A 22,751-nucleotide genomic window follows, 5' to 3' on the forward strand; every position below is an offset into this window, starting at 1 on the left:
TCACAGGACAATAACAGAAATAATAATAACAATAATGACAGTCCAGTAATTAAATCAGATGAATGTAGATTAAAAGACGTAAAAATTATAAATACAATACATGGGCTCTTGCTCGCTCTTCCCCCCCCCCCCCCCCCCACCCCCCCCCCCCCTCAGGACCCCCACTTGGACTATACATCCACTACTTCATTTAACATCAGAAATTTTCAAATTTATATGCGTTCCTTTATCTTCTCCACCACAGCTACCCAGACTGCTATGCTGGCTTCATTAACACCTAAAATTCGTGCAGTGGATATCTCTAGATAAATCACATCGAGATAGGTAAGAGAACCCATACCTTCCGGCACATTTTATCCGGTTGAATCCAGCGTGACGCTATCAACTTTTTGGCAGCCATAAGACCCGCCAAAATGAGTCTCTTTACATGTACAGAGGTCGATAACTGAGAAACATCATTCAACAGCAATACAGAAGGCAGTATAGGTATGGTCAGGGACAAAAATTCTGATAATTGAGTGGTGACATTTTCCCAGAAAGTCTTGACAGGAGGGCATTCCCAATATATATGCATATATGTACCAATACCATCGTTTGAACACAAGGAGCATCGAGAGTCCGGTCTGAGACCCATTAGGTGCAATCGTCTAGGGGTCAGGTAAGTCCTATGAACAAAATTAAGATTAATCTGTTGGTGATCTGGGTTGCGTGATGATAGCCGAACATTTTCCCAGACTGCATCCCAATCAAAATCTACTTCCAGGTTTGGGATATCCTTCCTCCAAACCGAGTCTAGGGGAAGGACCTTATATGAGGACGTAAGTAAGTGGCGATAAAAGTCAGACGAAGCCTCTCGATGTCTCCTTGTCATAAAATAATTTGTGAAATCTGTGGTGCTCAAGTGGAATATCTAATGGGACTCCGTGAGCCCTCAAAGCTGCTCTTATTTGTAGATAGAAGAGATAAGTGGAACTGGTGAGATTAAATTTGTTGAATATATCTCGATAACTGCGGAGACCATGGTCATCGAAGATATCCCCCAATGTGTGTATGCCTTTCTTTTCCCATCCAGCATATCTTTATTTCATACTTGTCTTGTCTTGCACAGTCTCTGGAGCGTAACAGTAAGAAGCATTTTGTATAAAAGTATTCTGTACTTCTGTATGACAAATATTAAAGAAACTTGAAACTTGAAACTTGAGGTTGTTGTGCAATAAGGATTAAATTGTTATTAAATAGGGGAGAATGCCTGTGCCATTTATGGTGGTTAGTAGCCTGGTTAGTAGTTAGTAGCCGGTAGTAGCCTGTTGACCTCATTGGTCAACTATAAAAAAAAAAAAAATCAAAGACATTTATTGTTTATTGTTTATTGTTATTCGCACTTACAAATATACATTCTGGAATAAAATAAGTAAAAAGAAGAACAGCTAAAATGTGCAGGAAAGGTCAAAAAACCCAAGGGCTTATAAGCGACCTCCCCTCTTAAACCTATATAGGATAACTACACAAAAACAATCCCTCCCGTCCCCCCCGTCCCCACATTATGCACAAACACATGTGCATATCCCTCTCTCATACACACAGATACATACAATACAGCATTATTAGGGATGTCCGATATTATCGGCCGACCGATATTATCGGCCGATATCGGCAGTAAATGTGATATCGGAAAATATCGGTATCGGTAAATTTTTTTTTTTTTTTTTCTCTTTTTTTTTTTAACCTTTATTTACCCAGGCAAGCAAGTAAAAACCAATTCTTATTTTATTTATTGTCAAAAGTATGCATTTTGGTTTAATTCAACAACAAGAGATATGTAATGTTAATTTTTACTTTTTTAATTATCATATTTTGCACAGATAATGCTTACATTTAGAAAGCCTTTTGAATGCATCCAGTGAAATTATTAGTTACCTGAAATTATTCAGTTTTTTTGGGGGGAAACCCTGCATATATCGGTATCGGTTGATATCGGTATCGGTATCGGTATCGAAATTAAGAGTTGGACAATATCGGAATATCGGTATCGGTAAAAAAGCCAATATCGAGCATCCCTAAGCATTATATATTATATTCTAATGTTGGGTAAAAGATTTTAAAATACTTTACACAAATACACATACTATAGACTACAGGATCTGTAGTTCTTTTTTAAGCTTACTTTTAAATATATTTAAAGTGGAACATGTTTCTATTAGATTTTGTATATCATTCCACATCACTGCACCTCGATAAACAAATGAGAATTTGGCAACAGAGGTCCTACAGAAAGGAATGCGTAAGTCTTTATTTCTTCTTGTGAGATGTGCATGATAATGAGAATTAAACTCAAAATAAGTTTGAAAAAAATGTGGCAAAGATAAAGGAAGACCAATTACTTTGTACATACTTGATGTCATGTCAAGTCCCAGTCCGACATTCAACACAAGACGTGGAAGCAGATGTAGCTAGCTACCTACTGTAACTAGTTTAGTGCATTTGCCAGTGCTGATGGGCAACAAGACAAGTATGTTGAAACGTTAGCTAGCACTATATAAAATTACTGACTATTCTGACAGAGAACGTTGTCAAATTGGTCATTAGTTCCATGGTGCCTTCTTGTACGCTGTGACCTGCAGCGGACTGAGAGCAGGGGACACAAACAGGCTGGATAAGCTGGTCAGGAAGGCCAGTAGCGTGGTTGGGGTGGAGCTGGACTCCCTAGCGAGGGTGGCGGAGAGGAGGAGCCTTGCTAAGCTCCAGGCCATCAGGGAAAACCCCTCCCACCCACTATACATAGACTTGGCTGACAGGAGGAGCATGTTCAGTGCTAGGCTCACACTACCCAAATGCAGCACTGAACGGCACAAGTCCTTCATTCCAACAGCCATCAGACTATACAATGCATCACTGTGCCTCACTGCATCACTGAGCACAGAGTGGCAGTTACCATCTTCCTGGACTTAGTTTGAAACAGCACTGTGCAATATTACACCTACTGTAGACCTCATTATATTTTTACTGTATTTATTTACTGTATATTTTATTCCATTTTTATTCTATTTTACTCTACTCTTATCCTAGGCAACTTGATTTGATTTGTTTTATTATTCTAATTCGTGACCTGTTCTGTCTAAATGTTTAAATGTTGAGCGATTTGCAGTGTAAAATTTCCCACGGGATAATACAAGTATTTCTATTCTATTCTATTCTATGGTGTTGGTGTAATCAGAGGTGCGTTGCTCATGGGACGGGGTTGCACGCCGGGCAACCAAGCTTTTGTGAGCAGAAGCGCGTGCACGCACATTCACGGATGTGCGCGCGTGTGATGCCCACTAGAAGTGGTATCACGTTAATATCTTTAGATTATGTGTCAAAACAGTGTGAACATACTGGTACAGGATTACCTCCATCAGAGACAAGGTAGAACAGTCATATTATATTTAACACTTTAATCGCCATGGGTTAAATTCATAATTTACCATCCCTCGCCAGCTCTATTTGTCTATGGAGAAGTTCCCCTTCTTTGCAGGGCTATAACTTTTTAAATTCTATTGCTAAATTGCCATTATTATGGCCCATTCAATGTCCTATATGTATTGTTCAGGGTGTAGCAACGTTAAACTTTTTCATTCACATATTCATACTAAAATATGGTCTAAAGTATAAGTATGTTTTTATCGTTTTCTGCAGCTTTCTTCAGAACGTGATTTATAGCCCTAAATGCATTATATTGATGATCAAATACAGTTTGGTAGGAATCTGTGCGAGATAAAAAATTTCAACTGGACGTGGTTCTAGACGTTTCTACGCATCATCTGATGATGACCGGATGGGCGGGGGATCGTTTATAATTCCGTGGGCAGCGTTAGATGATTCATCCAGAGTGGGTCATATGTTCATCAGATCAGTTAGTATAGAAGACGTTAGAAAATAACGCTGAATCTTACCGTGGCTTCCTCGCGCCGCTGGCAGATGAGCGTGGAACAGAATTTTTTCTATTATGGGATGGAGAAATGCCCGATCCATTTCCAGGTTGTATAATAGTATATACGTCCAAATCATGTTGTTTTTTCGAGTTATTTGCACCGATCGATGTTCACTGTGTCAATACGGAGTCTCTCTAACGATAGCGAGTGCCCGGACCACATATGGATGAGCACTACCGGTTCAAAGGTTAATTTCCGGCTGGCGATCTGCCGATCGGCCACCAGATGGAGCTATTGAACCGCTAGAGAGTTGAGTGGAGCTTTGCACTGTGTCTCAGGGCTCCGGAAAGGAAATATGATTTCGATGACAGATTTTTGAAATATTGACATCAAAGACGAGTTACGGCGTCTTCGGCAGAATGAGCATGGCTAGGAATGACGTGTAATCTCGTTCACGGCGATCATAGTGTTAATGGGAGACATTAACATACTTTGGTCAATAGGTGGCAGTATAGGACTTGTGTTTAGTGGCTTCGCCTTCCAGGGAACCGTACCTTGCTGCTTAGGGACACACGAGGCGAGCTGAGTCTCACAACCGGGGAGGACTCAGAACCAGTAACACCATGTCTGCGCCTTCCTTTGTCAAATGACTAACTACAACCTGTTTCATAGGTGGGTAATATATTACAAAACACACATAAAGGTTAACAAGGATACATGCAATGTCGAGGGTCCAATGAGGTGACTGTTGTCGATGTTTGAGTCAAGTTTAAGAAGTTTAAGACGACAAGTAACGTGGTTTAGAAGTTGACCGTCTATTGATGGCGCCGTGTCTCGTGGTACATTTAAATAGAGTGTTGAAATACAATTGCCCATTTAATCACTAACGTGTCGGAGTTAAGTATCTCCAAGGGGATTATAAAGGTTTATGTTTTGAAATACATACTGTTTGGGTTGAATTACTGTTTAGTAAATGTGTATATTGTGTACAAGTGTTGAAGACGGTTAGAGAGAAATTACTTTAGCTTACACTACCTAGAAGGTAGCTAAACACCGGAGCTGTACCACATGCTCTCTCTCTCTCTCTCTCTCTCTCTCTCTCTCTATCCCGCTCTCCGTTAAATATAAATCTATTCCCTTGAGTTACACCATGGTCACGGTTTAGCAGATTCATAGTAAGGCTGAGAACGGCCAGATACATAAATATATATAAATGCACTTTCATTGCACATTTTTAGGTTCAATAGAACTTGAGCTAGAACACAAATATGAGTGACACTGAGGTGTTGAGGTATTTCTGTACACTAGAGAATAGTGGATATGACTGATGATAAACAAATGATGATAAAGGTAACAGCTATTGATGATATAAGGAATTGTTTGACAGACAATGAGAATGACAGTGTTGTTAAAAGAAGACATACGATGGTCTCTTCCAACATGCCTAGACATGCCTAGACAGAGGTTAACAGGAGAATGCTTCCCTTCTCACGTGCTTATACTTAAGACGTCAAATATGTAAAAAGACATAAGTAATTACAATGTACAGTATATAATACTGGATAACTACATTTGAGAGAAAAATGCTATTAAAGTGAACCAGGGTATCCTAAAAGGGTAGAATGTGTTGCAATGATGAATATGCTTTTGAATTAATAACAAAGATGGAATTATAATTGAATGTATTAAAGTAATGTAACTAATTTAACTGAATGATGATACAATGATGATGATGATTGATTGATTATTCTGTTGAATAAATAAACTTTGTTGAAATATACAACCGGGGAGGACTCAGAACCAGTAACACCATGTCTGCGCCTTCCTTTGTCAAATGACTAACTACAACCTGTTTCATAGGTTAAATATATCTCTGCTATCAGGTGCCATATCCTGGTACCTGTAACACACGCATGCGCGTGCCGTGCACGCAAGAACGCGCTGCACTCGACTCGTCGCGTGTACCTGGCTACCTTGCATAAGCATAAAAATTCATGGCAATCACATTCACAGGTTTGGTGTGAACGCTGCTCTGCCTGAGTCAGACCATCGTTCACACCAAACCTGAGGAATGCGCTGCACTCGACTGATGCGCCAACTCGCTAAGTACCCACCTGGCTACCTTGCATAACAATAGCTCAGGTCGTCAAGTGTGTTCAAATACGTTCTCAGATACATTCACACAAAACTTGTGAATGAAATGTGTTACATTCCATTCGTAGAGGCAATTAGGCATTGTCTTTAGTCTGTGCAAACGCAAGGGAAAATTAATGCGCATGCGCGGGAGCGCGCGCTTACGTGCAGCCATTCAGCCAATCAGCAACGCATGCCTGGGTGTAATAATAGTGTCAAAGAACATTAGCTAATGTTAGCTAGCTGATGCTATTCGCTAGTTAGCTATCAAGCTAATGTCTGTTCAGCTAATGCTAGCTAGCTAGCCCAGCTAATCTGCTTGCTACAAAGGCTTATTGCTGCCACGCAAAATGAAAAAAATATGTCGTGGCCTCAAAATAGTATTTTGTTACCTCAAAATGTATTTAGTTACCTCAAATTAATCAATTTTGGGCCTCAAAATAATATTTTGTGGCTTCAAAATAGAAAAATATTTTGTGGCCTCAAAATAGTTACCTCAAGTATTTTGTTCCCTCAAATTAATCAATTTGAGGCCTCAAAATAATATTTTGTGGCCTCAAAATAGTATTTTGTTCCCTCACTCATGTCTTTTTCCCATAGATGGATACAGGGGTGGACTGGGACACAAATTCAGCTCGGGACATTCAGACGCACCAGCCCACACACCGGCCCACGCACCGGCCCCGAAACCGGCCCACACAGCGGCCGTTATGAAACACTCGTCCAGTATTAAACAACCCAAGGCTGTGGCTAAGGAGTCAACATCAGGGAGACCAAATCTACACCCCGCCCCTAGATGTGCACTTGTGCACAGTGCATGTACACACACACACACACACGCACGCACGCACGCACGCACGCACGCACGCACGCACGCACGCACGCACGCACGCACGCACGCACGCACACACACACACACACACACACACACACACACACACACACACACACACACACACACACACACACACACACACACACACACACACACACACACACACACACACACATATATATACCGTTACTTCCTGTCATTGGCATACGTTCTTTTTTTTTTTACTAACATCTTACAAATAGTATTTTGTTCCCTCACTCATGTCTTTTTCCCATAGATGGATACAGGGGTGGACTGGGACACAAATTCAGCTCGGGACATTCAGACGCACCAGCCCACACACCGGCCCACGCACCGGCCCCGAAACCGGCCCACACAGCGGCCGTTATGAAACACTCGTCCAGTATTAAACAACCCAAGGCTGTGGCTAAGGAGTCAACATCAGGGAGACCAAATCTACACCCCGCCCCTAGATGTGCACTTGTGCACAGTGCATGCACACACACACACACACACACATGCACGCACGCACGCACGCACACACACACACACACACACACACACACACACACACACACACACACACACACACACACACACACACACCAGTGGAGGTTTCTCTATGACAACACGTGAAACACAAATTCACTCATAATTCATAATTATTATTAATTTACATATACCTATATATATAAAAAAAAAAAAAAAAAAAATATATATATATATTGTAGTGCCGAGAGATGAGAGTCGGAGACGGTAGCTCGAGGTGGAGCGAACAGCATTTATTTAGTACACAAACACAACATGCTACTCCTACGTTGCTTGCGGTCGACTCGTGTGTGGTGGCAGGAAGTGCCACCTCATATAATGTTCGGGCGGAACTCTTGTTCCTAACAATAGTTCCGTGGGTGAATTATGTACAATTAACAATCACTACACAAGCCCCCCCAGAATTCACCCATGGTCAAAATCTCCACGGCGGGGAGAGACAACCACCCGGCCGCGGCGTGAGCGGACAACCGGGGGCGCGGTGCAAGCGCTTGCGCCCTCCACGGCGCCCGGGGGCATGAACCGGCCACGGTGAGTGCGGAAAGCCAGGGGCGGGGAGGTAGGGGCGGCGCAAGCGCCCGTGTCCTCCCCGACACCCGGGGGCACAGACGTCGACGAGGCCAACGGCGGCTCCGTCGTTGGCAGGTCCCGGGGTAGCGGCGGACGGCCTCGGCGGGGGGAGAGGGCCAGCTCTAAGGGCTGGGAAATGTCTACGTGGGCGGGTTCAATCTTGTGGTGGTTGTACCCCACCTCAAAGGCGAGCCTTCGCCAGTCCTCAGGGGCCTGTGGGCTAGGGTGTCCGGTGGATAGGTCATTCAGCAGCGTCGGACCCGAGTGACCAATCGCGACGTCCTCCAGGCGTAGACTGGAATCTGCAGTCCTGAGGGCCTGGATGTCGTGGTCGGAGGCCTGTCCCGAGCCCCTGTTGACGTAGTCGAGGTCCGGCTGTACAGCTCCGATGACGACGTTGGGCTTCTCGGCGACGTGTCTCGTGGCGCACTCGGAATTGTACGTGAGCTGTTGTCGTGCCGACCATGGCTCCGCTACCTTTGACTCAGAAAACGTGAGGGGTTCGTGGTCGGTGAAAGCTGTAAGAAGGCCGCCGTATGTCGCCTCATCGCGGACACATGCCAACGAAGCCCGTGTCTGTGCGTTTATCAGGCGGCCATGTCTAATGTCCACGAGGAGACCGTGTGCACCCAGGAAATCTGCCCCGAGTAGTGGGAACGAAATGTCGGCCGTGATGCAGTCCCACGTGAACCGCTGGCCCCCAAAACACAGTTCCACGGTCCTTGTACCGTAGGTGCGAATAGGGGTATCGTTGGCGGTCGTCAGGCGTGGACCTCTATCATCGCCGGCGGTGTCCTCTTTCGTAGCTGGCAGGACGCTCCTCTGAGCTCCGGTGTCGCAGAGGAACTTGCAACCGGAGAGTGTGTCTCTAATGAAAAGCAGCCGGTTCGACATACCTGCGCTCACCGCTGCTACTGGGCGCAGGTGTCTGCGTTTATGCGTCATGACGAAAGTGCAAGGGGAACGGCATCTTGTCGCCCTCGCGCCGAAACGTGTGTGGTAATAACACAGGCCTGCGGCAGCGCTGCTCCTGTTCTTCCTCGCCCCTCCCCCCTGCGGCGCGTAACCGCGAGTCGAGGCTATTAGCCCTGGGGCAAAGTGTCGAGTGGCCAGGTAGAAGCGGTCTGCCTCTTCTGCTAAAGCACGGGGATCAGTAGTCGCTGAATTGGCAAGTGCCGTCTGCACGTGTGGCGGCATGTGCCTGAGAAACAGTTCGATAAACAGGAAATCAGGCCGTTCCGCACCCAGCAGGTTTAACATCATCTCCATGTGCTCTGAAGGTTTGCTGTCCCCCAAGCCTCGTATAGCCAGCAAGCGTCGGGCCCGCTCTGACTGTGACAACTCGAATATTCTGAGCAGGTGCGTCTTAAACGCCTCATATTTATTCCGGGCAGGCGGAGCTGTTATGAAGCCTACCGTCCTCGCCGCTGTAGTGCTCCCGAGGCTCGAGACGACGTGGTAATATCTTGCGGCGTCGTCGTCAACCCCTCGTAGGGCGAACTGCGCCTCTGTTTGAGCGAACCACGCCGCCGCAGAATGCTCCCAAAACTCCGGCAATCGAATAATAACGGCATCGTTTGCCATGTTCGGTTCGGTCCCTGATACTTCAGCGAGACCAATGTCGGGGTCACCAGTGTAGTGCCGAGAGATGAGAGTCGGAGACGGTAGCTCGAGGTGGAGCGAACAGCATTTATTTAGTACACAAACACAACATGCTACTCCTACGTTGCTTGCGGTCGACTCGTGTGTGGTGGCAGGAAGTGCCACCTCATATAATGTTCGGGCGGAACTCTTGTTCCTAACAATAGTTCCGTGGGTGAATTATGTACAATTAACAATCACTACAATATATATATATTTTTTTAAATTATTATTATTATTTTTTTTTATTATAAATGTTTTCCTCTGTAAAAAAAATGCCAGTGAATTTTTTTTTCTTCAAAAATGGCCAAAATTGACAGCTCTGAGCAGGCCTGCACTGCAGTATTGCCTGCAGTAATTATTCGTGAAGAAAACTTCACAGGTGTGACCCATTGTTAAATAAATAATAAATAACAGCGAATCAAAATAGGCTATTAACTTCATCTAAGAACGGTCTGTGCAGTTAAACTCTTGCCATTGAATGGAGGATTGATTGATTGACAGCCCTTGACATCCAATACACGGAGGTTGAATATGATTGGCAGCCTTGCAAATCCAATCAGAGATTTCTGCATTGCAAAGTCAAAATGGGTCCAGCTGCATGTGAGGAGGATAGGTTTAGCTCGGGCCAATCTCAAGTTTCTCAAGTTTCTTTATTAGTTGTCATACAGAAGTACAGAATACTTTTATACAAAATGTAACATAAAGAAGCATTTTGTATAAAAGTATTCTGTACTTCTGTATGACAACTAATAAAGAAACTTGAGAAACTTGAGATTGGCCCGAGCTAAACCTATCCTCCTCACATGCAGCTGGACCCATTTTGACTATGTGAAAGTTGAGACTATGAGAAAGTTGTTGTTTAGTAGTTAGTAAGCTGTACAGCTATAACAAGTCAGGCTAAATTAAACTTTGCGCCAACATTAGGACCGAAGTATAAACCAGCAACTGAGCAACATGAAGAAGTGGATTTATGCATCTGGATCAGAAAAATCGTTGTGGATGAAAAAGTAAGTATAGGCTACAGTGCTTGTATGCTAACAGTAGCTAGGCAGCTTAGCCTACATCACAATGATAATCACCAAGCTAACTTACTGTACACACTGTAGGGCTGGGCAATTAATTGAAACAGAATCGCGATATCGATTCATAGACCTATGCAATCTAATTTCTAAGTTATGACTATTTTCTTTTATTAAAAAAAAACGTTTTTTTTTTTTTTTTTTTTTTTTTTATTATTTTATCTGGGTTGAACATGATTTGTGGAACTCCCTCTGGTGTTGTGGTCGTGGTATTCACTGACCTTTGGGAAGTATTTCAACATGCACATGGGTATCTTAGTGGTGTAGTGTATCTTGTAGACCAGGCCCATTGCAAGTTGCTGTACTCTGTCGTCTACTCTAACTCTAAGCCATCCTAGGTTGTCAAAGTGGACAGGGGTGAGGTGGGTTTTAGGAGTAAGGTCAAGCAGTAGTCTGACCAGTTTGTTTTGTGATGTTTGTAAACTTGTTTTTAGTGCCTTTGAGGTGCTTTGGTACCATGAGGTGCAAGCATAGTCGTAGTACCCTTGAATGAGTGCTCCTGTTAGAGTCTTCAAGGTATTCTTGTTTACCAGAGAGGAGATCCGGTACAGGAATCTAGTTCGTTGGTTGACTTAGTTTTATTACATTGGATCCCATTTTGTCACAGGAAAGATTTGCCTCTATAGGATGGAACCCAGGTAGGTAATTTCATCTTTCCTTTTAAGATAAGATAAGATATTCCTTTATTGATCCCCTTGGGGAAATTCAGGCATCATAGCAGCATGGGGGAAGGGGGGGGGGTACAGGTAGTGAAAATAACACAAGCAGTGTAAACAAATAGGTCAATATAATTTACTATCTAACTAACTGAAATATACATTATTCATTATTCACAGTATCACAGTATCCACATAAGGTGCAGTATGCATAAGGTAGTGTTATTGTCCTACTTGGGTTCCTATTAGTTCTAGGTCGATGTCTGGCAGCAGTCGCTGCCCACTGTTGTGGAGCCTGATGGCCACTGGTATGAAGGACTGTCCGAGGCGGTTAGTTGAGTGTCGGGGGGGTATGAGTCTGTGGCTTCCTTGTCACCTTCACCTAATATGTTTTGATCTGGTCAGGTGCGCTGTCACCTAAAATGTTTTGATCTGATCAGGTGCGCTGTCACCTAATATGATTTCATCTGGTCAGGTGCGCTGTCACCTAATATGTTTTCATCTGGTCAGGTCCGCTGTCACCTAATGTTAATATGTTTTCATCTGTGTCCACTGACCACTGACACACAGTGGGGGATGTTTTAAAAATATTATTTAATATATAATATAATACAATAATTTGTGCTTCACCTAAAAATTTGGTCAGCAGCCTCCACTGACACACACACACACACACACACACACACACACACACACACACACACACACACACACACACACACACACACACACACACACACACATATATATACCGTTACTTCCTGTCATTGGCATACGTTCTTTTTTTTTTTACTAACATCTTACAAATAGTATTTTGTTCCCTCACTCATGTCTTTTTCCCATAGATGGATACAGGGGTGGACTGGGACACAAATTCAGCTCGGGACATTCAGACGCACCAGCCCACACACCGGCCCACGCACCGGCCCCGAAACCGGCCCACACAGCGGCCGTTATGAAACACTCGTCCAGTATTAAACAACCCAAGGCTGTGGCTAAGGAGTCAACATCAGGGAGACCAAATCTACACCCCGCCCCTAGATGTGCACTTGTGCACAGTGCATGCACACACACACACACACACACACACACGCACGCACGCACGCACGCACGCACGCACACACACACACACACACACACACACACACACACACACACACACACACACACACACACACACACACACATATATATACCGTTACTTCCTGTCATTGGCATACGTTCTTTTTTTTTTACTAACATCTTAGTGCCTCATTAGCCTATAGGGATTAAGGATACATGAAGTATTAACTACACCATAATAATATTGAGGTTTTGATCCATAGAAAGGTCAATGCTACACAATTTCAGTTAAATTAGATTTATTGTCCTTTAATTTTGCACTCATGACATTAGTTGCTTGCCGTTTAATCAACATCGAAAGACCCCCCACTTCCTCCCAGACACCCATTCCAAGAGCCTGTTCGCTTTCCAGGTCTCTCTCTCTCTCTCTCTCTCTCTCTCTCTCTCTCTCTCTCTCTCTCTCTCTCTCTCTCTCTCTCTCTCTCTCTCTCTCTCTCTCTCTCTCTCTCAACAGCGTGGAATGATGGAATCATCCATGATAAATTAACTTTGACTTGAATGAATGCCCGTTCTTTCTCTAGAACAATACCGATTGACAAACGTTTCATTATGCACTATACAACTAAGGTTAATAAGTTATAATTAAGATATCAATTGTATAAGATTTATTTAGGATAACTAAAGACAGGACTTTACTAAAGGTTGACACTCACAGTAATTTCTTCCAGAACAAGCTTAAAATAGCAAAGGATATATGGTTGATCATTTGTCTGTCTATATCGTGTCTGTTTCTCTCTCTCTCTCTCTCTCTCTCTCTCTCTCTCTCTCTCTCTCTCTCTCTCTCTCTCTCTCGCTCTCACACCTTTATAAAACACTCATGAGACAAAAAAAAATTGTAAAGAAAAGAAAAATAAATAAATGTAAAGATATAAGATGGTATAATTATATATATAAAAAAAATATATATTTATAAAAAGAAATTATAATTGTTTAATTAATAAATTAAAAGATAATTTTTTTTATTAAAAACGAAGGTTCGAACGTTCGTTTGAAAAACCCTGATGAAGTTTGAATCACTTTATTCAAATTGAGGATTTAGTTTGAGAAAAAAATAATATTTATAAAATTATTTTTTAATTTAAATTTTTTAATAAAAAAATGAAGGTTTGAACGTTAGTTTGAAAAACCCTGACGAAGTTTGAATCACTTTATTCAAATTGAGGATTTAGTTTGAGGATATATAAAAAATTAAAAAAGTTATATTTTCTTTATTTTTCAAATAAAATGTCCGTTATTTACATTATTCAAATGACACTCAAACATGTTCCGTTGCGATGTCACAGTATGATGTCATAATAGACATACTAGAACATTTGTGATGTCACAGTATGATGTCATAATAGATATTCTAGAACATTTGTGATGTCACAGTATGATGTCATAATAGCACATTCTAGAAATGTTTGATGTCACAGTATGATGTCATAATAGCACATTCTAGAACATTTGTGATGTCACAGTATGATGTCATAATCAAACATTATAGAACATTATTTTGTGATGTCACAGTATGATGTCATAATAGCACATTCTAGAACATTTGTGATGTCACAGTATGATGTCATAATACCACATTCTAGAACATTTGTGATGTCACAGTATGATGTCATAATCAAACATTCTAGAACATTTGTGTTCTATATATATTCAACAATTCTCTCAGACGCTCTCATTGTGCATCTTTGAACAGGACTGAACAGTACTGAACAGATAGACTAAACAACAGATTGAAGCCTGCATTTCTCAAACAAGATGCCTAAGCCGGTGAGTGTCCACAACGGCTAGCTAGCTGTTTTACTTGAATACTGAATGTTAATATTGAATCAGACAATATTGAATACTGAATGTTAATATGAATCAGACCATATTGAATACTGAATGTTAAAATTCAGGTTGATAGTTGACATCATTTGACAGTTGACCGGGGGCTGGAAAGTTGATTTAATAAAAGAAAAAATACTAATTTAATCAGAGTAATCACTTTATTTGAGGATACATTTTTTATTTATTTTTATAAATGTTCTTTTTTTAATATTTTTTTGTAATACATTTTTTTTTTATTAAAAACGAATGTCAAACGTCCGTTTAATCAGATTAATCACTTTATTCAAATTGAGGATTTAGTTCGAGGATCCTTTTTTTAATTTTTTTAATATAATATTTTTTATTGTTATTATTATTATTTTTTATTAAAAACAAATGTGGGAGCGCGCGTGCACGTGGCGTCATTAGCGTGCATGCAATCAGTGTTGATATGAGGAACGCAACACTGGTCATAATAGAACATTCTAGAACATTTGTGATGTCACAGTATGATGATATAATAGTACATTCTAGAACATTTGTGTATTCAACAATTCTCTCAGAAGATCTCATTGTGCATCTTGCAATTAGGCATCGTCTTTAGTCTGTGCTTAAGCGAGGGAACATTTATGCGCATGCGTGGGAGCGCGCGTGCACGTGGCGTCATTAGCGTGCATGCAATCATTGTTGATATGAGGAACGCAACACTGGTCATAATAGAACATTCTAGAACATTTGTGATGTCACAGTATGATGTCATAATAGGACATTCTAGAACATTTGTGTATCTATTCAACAATTCTCTCAGAAGATCTCATTGTGCATCTTGAAACAGCCTGTTCAGACAGATAGACTAAGGCTGAGGTTACACCTAGGGTGTTTTCGTTTCGTTTTCAGGATGAGTTTCGCTTTTCCAGGTGGCAACGTAGTGGCAGCCGAGTTAGACATTCGTTTTGCAACCTGAGCACTTTCGTTTTGCCTCCTGAGCACAGTGATGTAGTACAATGCCAAAGCAGTAGGTGGCGAACATGAAGGCAATTTTCAACCAATCAGAACTTGAATGTGCCAATACACTTCCTGTAAAAAAAATACACAAGCCGCCATCTTTAAATGCCTCCTTGAGCTATTTAGCCACTGTAGCACTTATTTTTCAGCAAAGAACGTGCAATAAACAAAACTGATACATTCACTGTGTGTTCTGCCTCTCATTTGTTGATGAAACAAAACTAACATCAACACAATTGAACACCAAAAGCGGAGTTTAGTCTCATCATTTGTTAGCTTACATGCTAACGTGAATGGAATATGCCAGTATAACAGTATAGCATTGTGGCTAGCAGCTAACGTTAGCTCACGTTAGTTAGCCAGCCAGCACCAAACTGATATCGGGAGCTATCAGTAGCTAGATAACATTAGAGACAACGCCTCATGTATTAAACAAAAGTGAATAGATGACTGGGCCATTTTGTTTAATGCTTGTTATGTTGAAAGAGGGGCTCTGAGCTAACAGGGTCTGGTAGCTAGGTAGCTACGGTCATAGACGCCTGACCAATGGAGCACTCGAAGCATCTGCTCTACCACTATTGAACATGGGGGGGCAAACGTCTGGTTTTACCCCCCCACTTTTTGATCATATGAAAAATATGATATATCCACCCCCCCCCCAATCTAACCATAACTACGTAATTTCAATCAAATTAATAATACGCAATGACACTTAATAGCAAGTTTTTAAGTTTCCAAAGACTGTGTGACCCCCCACATGTAATGGTTTGATCCAGTGCCCCACTGTCCCGACTCCCTCGTCATGAGCGTAATGGGAGGCGCTGTTTTTTGAATGCCTGGTGAAAAAAAGTTCACCTCGATATTGGATTTAACATTGGCTTTGTGAGGATTATCCTTCGGCGTTTTACACCAAATGGAGCTAATCATTACGTAAGTCGAACACTGTGACTGTATATTAAATGCGCAAACAGATTGAAACTGAATATTTATCGTATTGGTGATGCGAGCCGAGCCGCCGTGCTTAGCGTTACCTAACCATTAGCTAGTGAATCTTTCATGAATGAACGAATGAAAACTTTATTTAACAGATTGCAGAATGGGTCCAATACAGTACGGCTCAATACATACAATTGTTAAGGGGATGCAGACCAGAGAAAGACGTTTGTCTTGTTTACATCAGGGTCCCCGTGTTGATGTGGTCAATCATGATGTTGTTGTTGGCTTGTTGCTGCTGGGGATCGGATGTGAACGGAGGGGCTTCGGGAGGATCGGGAAAGTTATTATTATTATTATTATTATTATTATTATTATTATTATTATTATTATTATTATTATTATTATTATTATTATTATTATTATTATTATTATTATTATAGTAATTGGCTATCATACTGCAATATAAAGAATGAAAACTTTATTTAACAGATTGCAGAATGGGTCCAATACCGTACGGCTCAATACACACAATTGTTAAGGGCAGTGGCGGCTCTGCCACTAGGGGCGCAAGGGCGCCAACCCACCTGCTGCCAGCTGCTGTTAAATCACAGAAGAAGAAAATAAAACTTTTTAGTTTTTTGTTTTATAGCCCTATAAATAATATAAACATGTTTAAAATGAATAATATTTACTCATTTTAAGTATGTTTGTATTTCCAATGCACAATATAACATTATTATCTCAAATAAAAAAACACTCGTTTTCCTAAGCAGGAAGTGACATCACGTTTTTTTTATTTTTTTTATTTTTTCGTATTTCTCGGCCCGGGCTAGAAGCGATAGCGCTCTGAGTGCGCGTCACAGTTTGATCGCTGTATCCGTCACAGCCAATCAGTGCATAACGCGTTGTGCGTTGAAATATGACTATTATGTTGGAATCCGGGCGCGATTTGAAGCGGTCTAGCCAGTAGCGTCAAGAATTTCTGTAGCCGCATTTCGCGGAGACGCTCTCTGATTGGCCGACGCCAGTATTTTTTTCCGTAGCAGAATTTCACAGAGACGATCTCTGATTGGCCGAATCCAATTTCTAATGTTCCAATTCTAGCTTATTCCGGCTAGGTTGGTTCCTAGGTTGGTCCTAGGTTGTTTGTCTTAGCGCGTGCCGTGACTGCAAGTTCTTTAGACTGTTAAGCTTAGGCACTCTTTCAAAGTTGGTTAAGGTTAGAGTTTGTCTTAGAGCATGGCGATAGAACGCCAGGTAGTTTGCAGTCTGTTCGAGCGGAAATGGACAAAGGAATGAAGTACTTGTGACTGTTGTGTGGTGCTGCTAACAAGCTAACACTTGGCTAACAAGCTATATGGCGGATGCAGTCTGGACACAGTGGACAGTGGTCTATCAACAGTGGATTATACACTTTATCAAGGCAAGCCCTGGACGTGTCAACTAAACAGTGAGTCTCTCTCTCTCTCTCTCTCTCTCTCTCTCTCTCTCTCTCTCTCTCTCTCTCTCTCTCTCTCTCTCTGTGGTTAACGTTAACGTTTGTAAATAGTTTTTTTTAGGAGCAGTACTGTTAGGCTACTGCTGGCCATTCATGAAGCGAGACATTGCTGATTGTTTATTTATTTTATAACACAAGACTATGACTACCAACTGCCTAGCCAGCCATGTATCAATCTTGGATGCAATAATAACGTTACCACACTGACTGTGTCGATGGCTCATTGATTTAACTACTGCAGCTCTCTCGGATTGAAAATACGTGGATTATGGCTTGTTCAATATCGTCTATGTTTGAATGAATGAATGAATGAGAACTTTATTAACAGATTGCAGAATGGGTACAATACAGTACGGCTCAATACACACAATTGTTAAGGGGATGCAGACCAGAGAAAGACGTTTGTCTTGTTTACATCAGGGTCCCAGATTTTCGATTCATATCGATAGTTTAATAGCTAGCCTTGGCTCGTTTAACAATATGCAAAATATGTGTACAGCCCTGTACTCATACTGAAGTTATTCTTGGTATATAATAGGTCTGATTGTGTAACGAATCGATTCCACGTCGCGCTGTGTGTGAGAGAGAGAAGGAGAGAGGGAGAGATCTGCCTGTGTTTGGAGACGGGGCGAGTTTTGTTTCTAACTTTTCTATTTATATATTGTGTTTCAAGTTGTGAATTAGAGTCTAGACTATACTTTATTTGACTGGTTGTGTGTTGTTGTAGTAACAGCTGAGCGACTCGTTCATAAGAGCCGATTCATTGCCGTGAGCGTGAGTCGAATCGCTCACGTCTGTTACATGTTTGCAAAATGTTTGGTATAGCGCCCCTAGTGGCGAAGCACCCACCGGCCGCCACTGGTTAAGGGGATGCAGACCAGAGAAAGACGTTTGTCTTGTTTACATCAGGGTCCCCGTGTTGACGGTCATGATGTTGTTGTTGTTGGCTTGTTGCTGCTGGGGATCGGATGTGAACGGAGGGGCTTCGGGAGGATCGGGAAAGTTATTATTATTATTATTATTATTATTATTATTATTATTATTATTATTATTATTATTATTATAGTAATTGGCTATCATACTGCAATATAAACTGAGTTTTATAGTGAAAAGAGCAGCTTTATTGGTCAAGATTGAAGGCTCTATATTGCAGGAAATTGCACGTACAGGTGTTCATTAAATGTAAAAAAAATCTGCCGTGGAGGGGGTCGTGGCAGACCCCCTCCAAACCACCCCTTGCCTGTCTTGCACAGGCAAAAAAGCAAAAAAAATATAAATAAAATAAAAATGGGACAAAAATAAAATTAAGAATAAAAGAAATCTTGCACCCCCACGTTCAACTATAATTAGGTGGCCATGGCTACGGTAGGTAGCTAACGTTAGCTCACGTTAGACAGGTGCTCATGCAATCGTTAATGCTAGCAGAATGAATGGATGTAAACTTTATTTAACATATTGCAGAATGGGTACAATACAATACGGCTCAATACAAACAATTGTTAAGGGAATGCAGACTGTTGTAGCTTGGACTGGGGTCCTTATAACAATAACTTGACAACACATGGTAGCTGCTGCAGCTATTTGGGACATCTCTGTTGTCACCGGACGTTGGTGAAGGCACGCAGATGTCGGTATCTACTGCGCATGGGCGTTGAGCAAAAACGGCTCCGCGCAGATTACACGACACGTTCTCGGCGAGTTTTGGCGAGTATCCAAAACGAAAACACATTTTCAGCGTTCCCGCTAGGGCAATGCGTTTTCCTGCCAAAACAGCATTTCTATGTAACAGGGACAGCAAACGTATTCATTCAGCAACAAAACGAAAACAAAAACGCCCAGTGTAACCTAGGCCTAAACAACACATAGACTGAAGCCTGCATTTCTCAAACAAGATGCCTAAGGTGAGTGTCCACAACGGCTAGCTAGCTGTTCTACTTGAATACTGAATGTTAATATTGAATCAGACAATATTGAATACTGAATGTTAACACTTTCAGTGCCACGAGGTGGCGCCAGAGTTAGCGCTTGAATGCCACCATCGGCGCCAATGTTAACCTTAATATCGCCTAATCTATGTTTTAAATTATGGCTGTGTCTAATCTGCCCGTCGCTTATCAAAGAATCCTTTTCCAGTCAGTGCTGTCAAGGCAGATTGGTTTTTTATCGCTTCATTTCCGTTTGAGAGCATTTTGAAAAGCACCCGTTTTGAGGTAAAAAAACAGTCCATTCTGGGCCATTCTATGATAATCGTCTTTTACTGGAATATTCCAGAACGTTGATATTTGTCGGCCTATTTATGAATCGTTTTCAAATAAACGCTAGATGATCAATATTATACGTACACGCACGCCCATTCGAGCTGTGCACGGATAATCGCCGTGTTCATTTCCTCTTGGATTTTTACAGTGAAACCGATAGAGGACATTTCACAAAACAGCTTATATCTTCATCAAAATTAGTCTGATTATCCTAACACTGATAACATAGATTCCTTACCTGACATCAGATGGTATCCAACTGGTATATTCCAATTCCTGATCACCATTCGAAAAAATCGATAAATGTATAGATCCAATGTGATACATGATTCCGCGGGGCTCAGAGGCTCCAGAATGAACTGCATCAGTGGACTGGAAAATGTGGAGTACAGGATTTTTTTCCCCATCCATTTTCATTGAGTCCATTCCAAAATCCTTTATGTCACCTGGGAGACGATAGGGGGCGCTTTTTTCCACATCTGATCGCCGGCGGCGCTCGGGTAGACTAGGGTAGGCTTGCGTGATGCAATATGATTTCAGATCTAAAAAAAAATAATAATAATAAATTCCGAGAAATCTCGTGAGTGGCTTTCAACGAGATATTAATAATTCAGAGAAAACTCGTGAGTGGCATAGAAAGTGTTAACATTGGCGTATTTCGACCACTATCACTGGGGCACGTGCCCCAGTGTTGATCAGCTGTGCCCCAGTGATCAAAAATAATAATAATAAAAATAAATTTACTTATCATTTATCTTGTTGAAATCCTCCAACAGGCTCTTTTTTGTAAGTTCACTGGTTTGCACACCCCTATGACAGCTTATAATACATGGTACATCCCAGCAGTCAGCTGGCCTTGCGCAGTCCACAGGTAAAATCACACAGTGCTGCGGTAAGCGGTTGCATTCTCTCATGATGCACAGCTAAGAAAGTTAAAGCAAAGGAAATTTGGGCATTCCAGCCCTCGTGGACAGACTACTACGGGTTTGTGTGTCAGAAGGACCGCTGTGTGTACTTATGTTGAAGGCTTGCCAAACAAAGAGACAATCAAATCAAGGATAAAAGATATCCCCATGTCAGCTCGAAGTGTCGAGCGACGCATCAACGAAATGTCAGAAAATATCAGAGAACAGCAAACAGCTGGATTAAAAGATGCTCCGGTGTGCAGCTTAAAGGGACAAACCAACACAGCCCCCAGATAATGGAGCTCAGTAAAGCAAAACAGTGCCAGGGATCTCAGGTAGGCTGCGGCAGCTGTTTATTTTCCTACACATGGCGCTGCAGCATGTTAACTTGAACGTCTCTCTCCCTCTCCTCTCTCTCTCTCCTCTCCCTCTCTCTCTCTCCTCCTCTCCTCTCTCTCTCCCTCCTCTCTCTCTCCTCTCTCTCTCTCCTCTCCTCTCTCTCTCTATGGCCTTGCTCCGGTGGAGGGATTGGAGGAGGGTGTGCCATCATGTTAACGTTAGCCTCAGTTAAACCTTGCGACGACTGAGGCTACGTTTAGACGAGCGTTTTGGGATGGAAGTCTGAACAGAAACCGCAAAAGTCGTCTTGTGGTTTCACTTTAAATTTTGCGTTTAGACGAGCGTTTTGGGGTGGAATTCTCCGTGCAGACGAGGCTGTAACAACTCGAGACAACGGAGCCCCGCTGTCACGCGATTGGCGCATGTCACATGACGTGCTGTGAAGACCCGTCCTACTCTGCCTCTGATTCGCAGAGTGTGGGTGGGGAATGTGATTGGACCAAAGCAGAGTCACTCACAGACAGTGGGTCCAGTCATAATAGTTGTGATAGCCGCGGGACAGATTCTTGTGTATTTAAAAGTACTGCCAATGTAGCCTTCAGGTGATCGCCATGGATAGAATCAGACATGCTTTGTTTACGCTTCTAGGCTACTGGCGCATGCCTGTGATGTAAGCAGTAGGCGCGACGAGAGCCTTGACGACCCTTTCGTCATCGTTTTATGCGGTTTGACAGTTTAGACGAGAGCGCAAAGGTTTACCGTTTCTAGGAATTCCACCCTGGAAGGTGGTCTCACTTTTTTACGGTTTCACCCCGTAAAAACGCTGTTTCCGTATAAACGAAAGGCACATCTGAAAAAATATTTTTGCGGATTCACCTGCTAGCGTTTCCGTCTAAACGGGGCCTGAGCTGTGTTCTGGTCATGTGACACAACACATATTTAATTGAGACCCTTTATTATTTCAATTTAGCTGGAAATACATTGATACATCATTCAGTAACATTTTCAGAGCCTTATAACAAAAACATTATTACGGTTACCATTGTGACCAGTGGGATTCTTTTTACTCAAAATGTGAGTATTACCAAGTCACCTTGTGTTCTTAAAACAGACCTGGGCAATTACGGGCCACTTCCGGTGCATCCGTGTCCGGCCCGCGGTCAGTTTTACAATGGGAGATAATGAATATTGAGCAGAATTAAGTTCAAGTTATCATTGGTTCGGCCCTCCAACACAGTTCAGGTTTCTCAAGTGGCCCCTTGTAAAAGTTAATTGCCCACCCCTGTCTTAAAACAATGACAATAAACAGTTTTATTGGTTGAAATAATGTGGTTGTGTACTTATTTTTTCTGTTAACTTATGGATTGAAAACTGAAAACCAAACAAAATGTGCTATATATAGCCTACCGTCTGCGTCAAATATGAAATAATCATCTAAATGATAAATGTTTTCTTTCTACATTCTACATGATTCCAAAATAGTGAAGAAAATGACTTTAGGAAGAACA

At 42.0% G+C, this 22,751-nt stretch overlaps 1 protein-coding gene across 1 annotated transcript in view; it reads left to right on the forward strand.

Annotated features, from left to right (window-relative positions):
* The window catches only part of LOC311230338 (uncharacterized protein), a 260,057-nt gene that overhangs the window by 232,428 nt on the left and 4,878 nt on the right, over positions 1–22,751 (forward strand). The window lies entirely within an intron of this gene.

The sequence above is a fragment of the Notolepis coatsorum genome, assembly GCF_963971535.1.
Source record: "Notolepis coatsorum genome assembly, chromosome: 6".
NCBI lineage: Eukaryota > Metazoa > Chordata > Actinopteri > Aulopiformes > Paralepididae > Notolepis > Notolepis coatsorum.